The sequence below is a fragment of the Hibiscus syriacus genome, unplaced genomic scaffold (genome assembly GCF_006381635.1).
Source record: "Hibiscus syriacus cultivar Baekdansim isolate YM2019G1 unplaced genomic scaffold, ASM638163v2 tig00111244_pilon, whole genome shotgun sequence".
NCBI classification, from domain to species: domain Eukaryota; kingdom Viridiplantae; phylum Streptophyta; class Magnoliopsida; order Malvales; family Malvaceae; genus Hibiscus; species Hibiscus syriacus.
The window spans coordinates 41,942-52,243 of NW_024063033.1; positions in this window are offsets into that span (position 1 = coordinate 41,942).

Consider the following 10,302-nt stretch of genomic DNA (forward strand, 5'->3'; position numbering starts at 1 on the left):
GTATATTATTAATGTAACTGGTCTAAATATACCGGTTTTTGAGAAAACATGTGTACAAAAAGTATCGACACAAATAAAAAAAAGTGTTAATACATCTTGTCCAGATTGTATTTTAAAAACCAAGTGCACAACAAAGTGTCGATACATTTAAAACAAGTGTCGATCCCGAAAACATCGAAAAGCATAATTATAATGTAATAGGTAAATTATTAATGTAACCAGTCTAAATATACCGATTTTTGAGAAAACAGGTGTACAAAAAGTATCGACATAAATAAAAAAAAGTGGCGATACATCTTGTCCAGATTGTATTTTAAAAATCAAGTGCACAACAAAGTGTCGATACATTTAAAACAAGTGTCGATCCCGAAAATATCGAAAAACATAATTATAATGTAATAGGTAAATTATTAATGTAACCGGTCTAAATATACCGGTTTTTGAGAAAACAAGTTTACAAAAAGTATCGACACAAATAAAAAAAGTGTCGATACATCTTGTCCATATTGTATTTTAAAAACCAAGTGCACAACAAAGTGTCGATACATTTATAACAAGTATCAATCCCGAAAACATCGAAAAATATAATTATAACCAAATGTCTCTAACATCATGTGTTGGATTGAATAACCATTCCATTCCGTCTTCAAAAAAATCAGTTGAAGTTGATTGCGTGCTTGTATTCCAACCCAGCTTGACTTGAGGACATGTTAGTTTGTTATGTCCCTCACCGTTGCAGAACCCAAATCGCCTAATCTTCTTCTTGACCTTGTTCTTTGTTACTTCTTTTCGCTTGCGTTGTTTCCGTTGAAGGTCGCGAAGTTGTTTAATACACTGCTTCGATTAACTGAATCATTCAAACCAAACGAGTTCTCAAATTCTTCTGTTAGTCTTTTCATCTCATCTCTTGCGGTTTTGAAAGACGTGTCTGTCTTTGATGCAGCGTAGCATAACATACTTGTTGTTCCACGTAGAGAAGCAAACCTTGCCATTTGCATTATTTCTTGAGGCACATTCAAATCAACAAAACTGGGTGCAGAAGCCTTCACATCCTTAGTCCACCTAATTTGAATCAAAGACCCGGGCAAATATGTGTAATCCAAGTGCTTCAAAACGTGAAGTTGATGGCGACATGAAAGTCCAACGGTCTCGAATTTTTTGCATGAGCAATTTAGAGTTTTCGTACGAGAATCAAAACTAATTTCAAATGTCCTATTTTTTTCTTTGTACTTTTTCAAATAAAAATATTGACATTCATCTGATAAGGACTGAATCTCTTCTTGAATCTGGTACAATATCTCCCGTTGAAGTTCTTATTGGAATGCATGAAAAGATTTGCACGTAAAAATCTTAGAAGCATAACTTTTAAATTCAACCAGTTTTATGATCTGGAAGGGCTTTGTCTGGGAACTTAAGTAATCTGCTTTCAACTCGTTCAGACGCATTCTACTAATTCCATCTTCAATTGCACGAACAACATCTAAATAAGTCTTCTTGTGTTTCAGTGCAATTGCGAGTGAAGCATTCATAGACTCGCACCTTTGTGTTGAGCGAATATTAGCAAAGAAATGACCGGTTAGATATGCTTGTGCCCATAAGTGCCGAGTATTTCCCTTCACAATCACCCATGGATGCTTTTCGACATTGAATTCTGAAACAACTGAACGCCATTGAATATCAAATTCGTCAGTTGTCCACCAGGAAGCCATACATTTTGAGAATGCTGCTGTAAATTTTAGGTCACCAATGTTAGCTTGTGCATTACAAGAAAGATGCCAAGAACATAATATGTGCTTAGCATTAGGGATAATAGATTTGATAGCCCTCTGCATTGCCCTATCCCCATCGGTGACAACTGAAATAGGCGATTTGTTCATCATGGCTTCTAAAAAATATGTAGCACCCACTCGAAAGATTGGGACGTCTCGTCAGCGATTATTGCAGTAGCAAACACAATTGTGTTATGGTGATGATTGACACCGACAATAGGCATAATTGGTCAACCATACAAATTATCTTTGTACGTTGTGTCGAACGCAATTACATCACCGAAGCATATATAATCTGATCTCGATGTAGAATCTGACCAAATAAGATTATGCAACGCCCCTGATTCGTCTACCGAGTACGTCACAAAAAACTCAGGATTATCATGTTTCTTATAATCAAAGTAAGCAACAAGCGCATTCACATCCCCATCGACGATTTCCTTTGCTTTACCTCTTTGAAGTGCATTGTAGAGGTCTTTATGTGTAAATCCAACATTATGATAGCCCCCTGCCTGCTGCGTTAAATAGTTCATTACTTGTGACGTGCCAACACCGATCTCTTTCAATGATGTTGCCTCATCGATATCAGCCTTACTTACAGCTCTATTAGAACGCATAAATGGTGTCATAGTAGGTGTGCACAATGCATGATTATGTTTCTGATAAGACTTACTTATAACCCACTGATCGTTTGTATTTGTTGTTGTAACTATGACTCTAGCCTTGCATCATGTTCTTGTGATTGGCGTATGAGCACGTTGACGATCAACGATATTGATTTTTGATTCTCGAAACCATTCTTTCGAACAACAAAATTCTTGTGTCTTCACATTCCCTTCCATGTCAAACCGTGTTGTTCCCCGACGTGCACTAAACCCATGTTCCTGTACGACCTTGTAAAAGTACCAAGCTTGATCACGTGAAGAGAAGAGCTTACCAACCAATATGTCAGATTCATCAACATTATGTACATCATGGCATTCATCGGTTGGCTTAACATTGTCTGCATCAGTATGATCCATGGAAAAAATTTTGTTGTGCAATTTCAGTGGTCTCAACAGGAGTTGATGGAGATGTAAGTAAAGGTTCATTGAACAACATGTTTTCAGTGGTGCTTTCAATAGGATGTGGTATTGGTAGTGGTAGTTGAAGGGCGGGTACAACATTAAATTTGCAGGACATATTCAGGTATGTACAATTACTACAACATTCAATAACTTTAAAGTAATAGGTAAAATTACAATGTAGGTGGTAAAAATATAATTTTTTAATGACAAAATTAGTAAACACAAAGACTTGTTTCGATACATATGTAAGCATATGTGTCGATACATTTTCCAAAAGTATCGACCCCAAAAACATCGAAACAAATAATTATAATGTAATAGGTAAATTAACAATATAACCAGTATACATATACCGGTTAATTATAAAACATGTCAACATAACGTATCGACACTATTATAATTTGTGTCGATCCTTATTGTCTACAATGAATGGCCAAACGACAGGCACGCATAAAGTGTCGATACATTTACAATGTAACCGGTAGAAATATACCGGTTTAATGAGAGAATAGGTCAACATAAAGTATCGACACTTTTTAAATTTGTGTCGATACTTTTTTCCAAAAGAAAACACAAACAGGTTCAAGCATAAAGTGTCGATATATTTAAAATTGTATCGATCCCAAAAATATCGAAACCGATAATTATAATGTAATAGGTCAATTTACAATGTAACCGGTTGAAATTTACCGGTTTTATGAGAAAATAGGTCAATATAAGCGCTACCTATTACATTATATAAGCGCTACCTAATATGTTATTGTACTTGATAATATTTCTGGTTAAATGCCTATTTTATTATATAAGTACTACCTATTACATTATATAAGCGCTACCTAATATGTTACTGTACTTGATAAATTTCCGGTTAAATGCCTATTTTATTATATAAACGCTACCTATTACATTATATAAGCGCTACCTAATATGTTATTGTGCTTGATAATATTTCCGGTTAAATGATATAATATAACCGGTCTAAATTTTATCAGGTCACACCATTTTTTAACCTTTTTTAAACGCCGCACAATAGAAACACCCTTTTCACATGCACGGTCCGGTTATGTACACTTGTGAAAGCTCATTTAGTATGAAAATATTAACAGATATTTTGTAAAATAAAAATTAAATAAAAAATAGTCAATATTAAAATATTAAAACTAAGTTGACCGGGTCCAAATATTGAAAATTCTAGCAGAAGAGTCAAAACCTGCATTAAATAAGTGCAATTAAGACCCATCATCAACTAATTACTACAATTAAGTCCCAATTGCCAATTTTTGTGTTTAGTGGGAAAGCATTGACAACAACCCTTTGCATTCGTTTCTTCTAAATTCTACTATTTTATATTAAGAAAATTAATATATTTGTATGAAAGGAAATAAACATGGATTGTAGATGTAAAGGTCAAGATTGGGTTGCCAACCATTATAATTCTTCATTTTTTTATCTCCTAAAATCGGAGGTTTTCAAAATTTAAAATTAATAAAAAAATATTAAAAATAACACAAGAATAACCAAATTTAAATATAATTATTTATAATTATACGTGTGTGACACGTTTGTAATCATTGTAAGTGATTTATCTTTTAGCACAATTTGTTGGTGTTTTATGTAAGAAAAGTTTCATTTTTCTTTTCTTTCTAACTTTTTTTTTTCTACGTATTTATAGGTGCTGGCCAGTTGTAGGAGTGGCGTCTGAAAAAGAAGGTGATGGTGTAAGTTGTTATACTCTCAACTCGATCCGATTTAAAACTGAATCGATGATATTATACGATTGATCTAATCAATAATTTTTATTTATATTAGCATTGATATTGTTTATTCGGTATATTATCTTAGAAAAGTACCAATACTAAACAAACGATATCGATATTATATTATTTTTGTTATTTGGTATTGATACCATTGATGCAGTGCAGTACCCACTTTTAAATAGAAATACGAGAAGTCTTTTTTTTCATTAATGTTTGAAAAGTCAATATATCAACCAGATTGATTTAAGATTATTTAAGTCTCGAGTTGTAATTTTTGTATATAAAAAAATTCTGCTGGAAAACTCATCTGCCAAAACTAAGTCCATGCCGATCCGAATTAATCTGGATAAAACCTTAAAAATTGAAAGTGAATTTTTTTTTTTTTTTGCCAATTCACAGTTGGGATTTGTACTTTGGCATCCAAAGTAGAATCAGAAAATGGTAGACAAAGGCAAATTTTTTGATGCTAAGGTTAAGTAAAGAGTGGGATTAAAAGGGGAAGAAATTCGCATAATGGAAAAAGCTGTTGCGATAATAGAATCCATCTTTTTTTTTATATATAACTATGGATCTTCTATCTATTAATTAATTAATTTAAATTAGGTACTATAAAGACGAAAGTGTCTACCCCAACAAGGACGAAACTATAAGTTAAAAGTATTTTTTTATTTTTTATAAATACAATTTTTAATTAAGAAGGCCGAGTAAATTTTTCTTTATTTATTTTTAAAAATATGAATAATTTTTAATATTAATTAATATTTAAAAAAATTAACATAATTTAATATCTTATCCTATTACACCAACATAATATTTATATAAAATCCAGCTTTATGTTGCGATGCATGTCATTTTTCTTCACAAAATTCGGGATCAACGTATTCGAAACCATCACGTTTCTTTTTCTTTCTTTTTTAGAACAATTAAGTGCTATGTATTTTTTTATTAAATTTATGTTTGTGTTTATTAATTAATGTTTGCGTTTTATTTTTCCATAAATATCTGAAAAATAGAAGACACGGGGATGGAAACGGGTACTAATACTAGTAATTAGGGGTGTGCAAAATTATCCGACCCGGTTGATCCGACCCGTCGACTCGCCGACCCGGATTAAAAAAAATCTGGTAATTTTCTTAAAAAAAATACTCGGCCGGGTCGGATATCTGGCCCGACACTTTTCAGGTCGGGCCCGGGTCATAAAATTTGATTTTTCCAGGTACCCGGTTACCCGAGTATCCGGCTCAACGTCTATTTGTTTTTGTTTTTCTCCAATCTTCTAAGAAATCATCAGTGATTTGAAGTAAAGCATGTTTGATTGACTGCATTTATTAAAATTAAAAATCCGGGTATTCAGAGCAAGGTTAGTTAAGGTGGTCACAAAGTGCTCCTACTGGAACTGGAAGAAATCATCACTTTCCATATCATAAATATCACCTATAGAAGTTGGTTCTGCTTGTTCACTTGTGTTAGAGAGTTTAGCCTACAAAGAACAGTAGAAGAGATTTATAATTATAATCCCATTGCAAAAGAAGTTCGAAAACAATTAACAGATTTTTTAAGGGTTTAGAATTATGTGTTTTAAATATTTATGTTGTTACTCTTTGTTACCGAATAAATCAGTTTCAACAATTAACAGATCATTCAAAGTAGTCGATTCTACTTACCTTAGCTTCACGATATCTTTCAAGCATCCGGCGATATTGTTGACGTGCAACTAGAGAATCAACCATAGACAACACACATGAAATAGCCTCATAAAAATCCGGGTATTCGGGTACCCGACATACGGGTACCCGTAAAATTCGGGTACCCGAAAACCGGGTACCCGGATCATCCGGGTCGGGACACGGGCCAAAAAATCACTGATCCGGATGATCCGGATACCCGATTTTCGGATACCCGGATTTGCACACCCCTACTAGTAATTGAGTGATCCCGGTCCACGTCTAGAAGATTAGATCTTTTATGATTAAAGTTGATGATGACGTGAGAAATTCTACTAACTTTAATATAAGATTAAGTAAATGTATTACTAGTTTTGTATTTTTTTAATAAAATCAATAAAAATTATATAAAATATTTTTATTTTTATCTAAAATATTAATATTTTTTTAATAAAATTAATAAAGCGTCTAATAATAACAAAATTGTTAGAAAAATAACAAAATCAGTAAAGCTTTACCGAATATGTTAACAAAACTAGTAAAACGCCCAATAATAACAAAATCGGTAGAAATAATAATGTTTCCGATAATTTTTTATCAATTTTCTTTAAAAAAATAATAACAAAATCAATAATGTATTTCCTTAACCGTATAATAAAACTGTCGCACGTAAATCTTTCCCTAAGGACGTGGATAACAACTTCGATGCTTGTTCACTAATATTAGTGTTTTAAAATAAACTATCATTGTAATAAAAAATATTAATATAAGAATTAGGAATCCAAAAAAAATATTTAATCAATTTTCATCATTAATAGTGGAATAAAATATAAAATAAACATTTTTCTATTCAATTTTGTTCGCTTTTAATCGTTGATTTAAAAAATATATTTTAATTATTTATCTTTTTAATTTATTATATCTTTGTCATTCTCTTTTTAACCTCCTGAAAACGAATTTTTTTATACTTCAACCGATATCATCAAAAATCAAAAATGATTTTTTTTACTTTAAAATTCAATATTTTATTATATGCAATCATCAATATTTTTTAGTATATTGTATCATTGAATATGATATTTTACTTTTACCATATGCAATCATCAATATTTTTTAGTATATTGTATCATTGAATATGATATTTTACTTTTACTATTTTAAATATAAATTTGTAAACTAGACTTGTAATTAGAGATGAACATTTGTCGGATTTCAATCCGATCCGGATCGGTTTTTATCCGATCCGGTTTTTTCTCATAGAAAAAAAAACCGGTTTATAAAATAACCGGTTCGGTTTTTAATCGGTTTGGAGGGCCGGATATCCTAACCGGTGTAACCGGTTTCGGTTTTAAAAAAAAACCGGTTTTTTTAAAAAACCGGTTATAAAAAAACCGATTTTAATATTCCAGATTGCTCATAGGGAACCGATTCCCCCCCAAGGGGGTACCGATTCCTCACTGAATGGTTTGGCTCCGAGATTTCCAGAATGCTCGGAGGGAACCAATTCCCCCATAGGGGGTACCGATTCCCCCCTATTCAACGGTCGAAATATTTGAATTTTACACTTAGGGAACCGATTCCCTATGAGAGGAAACCGATTCCCTATGAGAGGGTACCGATTCCCCCACGCTCCAAGCATTTTTATTAAATGTTTTCACACTTAAGCGGCTATATTATCTTCATTAATTATCACTAACGTTCAGAAGTGATTCAAGGTGTATTTAAGCAAGCTTAGAAGCCATTGATCAAAGACAAGAAACATCAAGCAACTAGAATCAAGAGAGAATCAAAGAGAAAGCATCAAACCTCAAGTTCGATAAATTCAAATACTTAATTGAAATACTTAATTAACTCAACATAATTGAAATACTTAAATACTTCCAAGTTTAATAAATTCAAATACTTAAAAACTTCCAAGTTCGATAAATTCAAATACTTAAAAACTTCAAGTTCGATAATTGAAACAAAGTTTACGATAATTGAAATAAAGTTATAAAATAAACTACATTGCCATCTCTTCTTCATCATCTTCGCCTTCTTTGTTTGGAGGGGATATTCCAAGTTCGACTTCTTCAATGTGTAAGTTTGCTTCCAAATCGGCATCAATTGCATCTTCTAGGGTGGTGATATGTTGCTTACGAGCCGCTCCATCCAAATAATCCTTTAAACAAATGCATACTTCCACCGACTCGGGACTTAGTCTTGATCTCCGTTGCGATATAACCCTGCCACTAACAGAAAAAGCGGATTCCGAAGCTACCGTAGAAGCTTGGACGGTTAGTAAATCACGGGCCATGGCGGCTAGAATCGGAAATTGTGCTTCCTTTTCTTTCCACCAAGCCAAAATATTCAAACTTTCAAACTCTTCAAATGTCATTTTTGATAGAAAATCGCATGACATATAATTTCCCAACTCGCTACTTGGGGTGGTAGTACGTGATCGTTTGGATTGGAAATTTACAAGAGTGTTAAAAAGATTCAAATTTATGTTACTTGGACGTCTACTAGATGATTCCGCATTCATTCTCATTTGATCGTGTATTACACTACTTGATCCGTATTTAGTTAAATAAATTGCAAACATGTCTCGAAAACATTTGTTAAAATAATTTATTTGGTTTTGGACAAAGTTGGGTTCATCATCGGTTAGATTAAAAGCAAACGCAATTTGTTCAATTAGTGTTTCAACCCCACCAACATTTAACGTTGGGTTTAAAGCGGCGGCACAAGTAAAAATGGGAGGAATCTCCTTAAAATATTTTAAAAGTTTTTCCTTCATTGCAAAGCCAATTTCTTGAAAAACTTCGGTTTCAAATTCAAAGTCATTTAGTCGGGTAGCCAACAAAAATATTTGATTAAGAACCAACGGGCTAGTAGGGTAATAAACACCGGATAAAAAAGTTGTTGCATTTTTAAAAACCTCAAGCAAATCGGTTATTTTGGCTATAGTTTCCCAACTCGAATCCGGATAAATGTTTGGGACATGACCCCTCTCGAAAAGCCGATCGTGAAATGTTTGCAATGTTTCCCTTTGCCTTAAGGCAGTATGCATCATCATCCAAGTTGAGTTCCAACGAGTTGGACAATCCAAATTATGACCCAAAGCTTTTTTATTAACGGACATACAAAATCGTTTATAATCATTTAGTCTTTTGTTGTTGTTACAAAGAACCGATTTTATCATTGTTTTAAATTCTAATCTAATCGGCTCAATAACCTCCAAACCGGCTTGCACGGATAAATTAATTATGTGTGCAACGCAACGGGTATGAAAAAACGCACCGTCTAAAATCGGTGAAAGTAATATTTTCAATCTTGGAACCGCGTTTGTATTATTCGATGCATTATCAAAGGATATAGAAAAAACTTTATTTTCTAATTTATAAAGACAAATTACCCTTTTTAAAAGTGTAAATAAATTAGCACCGGTATGCGGCTCACCGAATAATTCAAACGCGATTGTTCTTTTCATCATTTGCCAATTATCTTGATCTAACCAATGTGACGTAACGGCTAAAAAAGAATTTCCGGTATTATGAGGGGAACTCCAAACGTCACATGTAAGCGACACACCATAACGGTGTTCTTGGAATCCTAAAATCATTTTTTCCCTCGCCGTACGCCACATTTTTATAGCATCTCTTCTAAGGGTAGTACGACTTACTTGAGTATAACGTGGTTGCATTAGTTGTTGAATTGTTATCGTGAAATCTTCATCATCAAAATGGTCGAACGGCAATGCTTTTGTAATCACGAACTTTGTAAACGCTTCTCGTAATTTTTCGTTGTCGTAAACAAAAACACCACCTTGCGGTGTAAGATTCGATTGACTAGGATCCGATCTTAAGCGAAGTGCCTTGCATGATTTTGTCAAATGGTTCTTCAACGTTGTGTTTCCTTCCGATGCAAGAAATTTTAGACAAAGTTTACAACGCGCCCTCCTCGAGCCATTTGACATCTCACATAAATCGTAGTGATCCCAAATGTCTTTGTTTCAAGTGTGTTCGATCACTCTCACGACTTCAAGGTTTCCCCCGACGGAAGA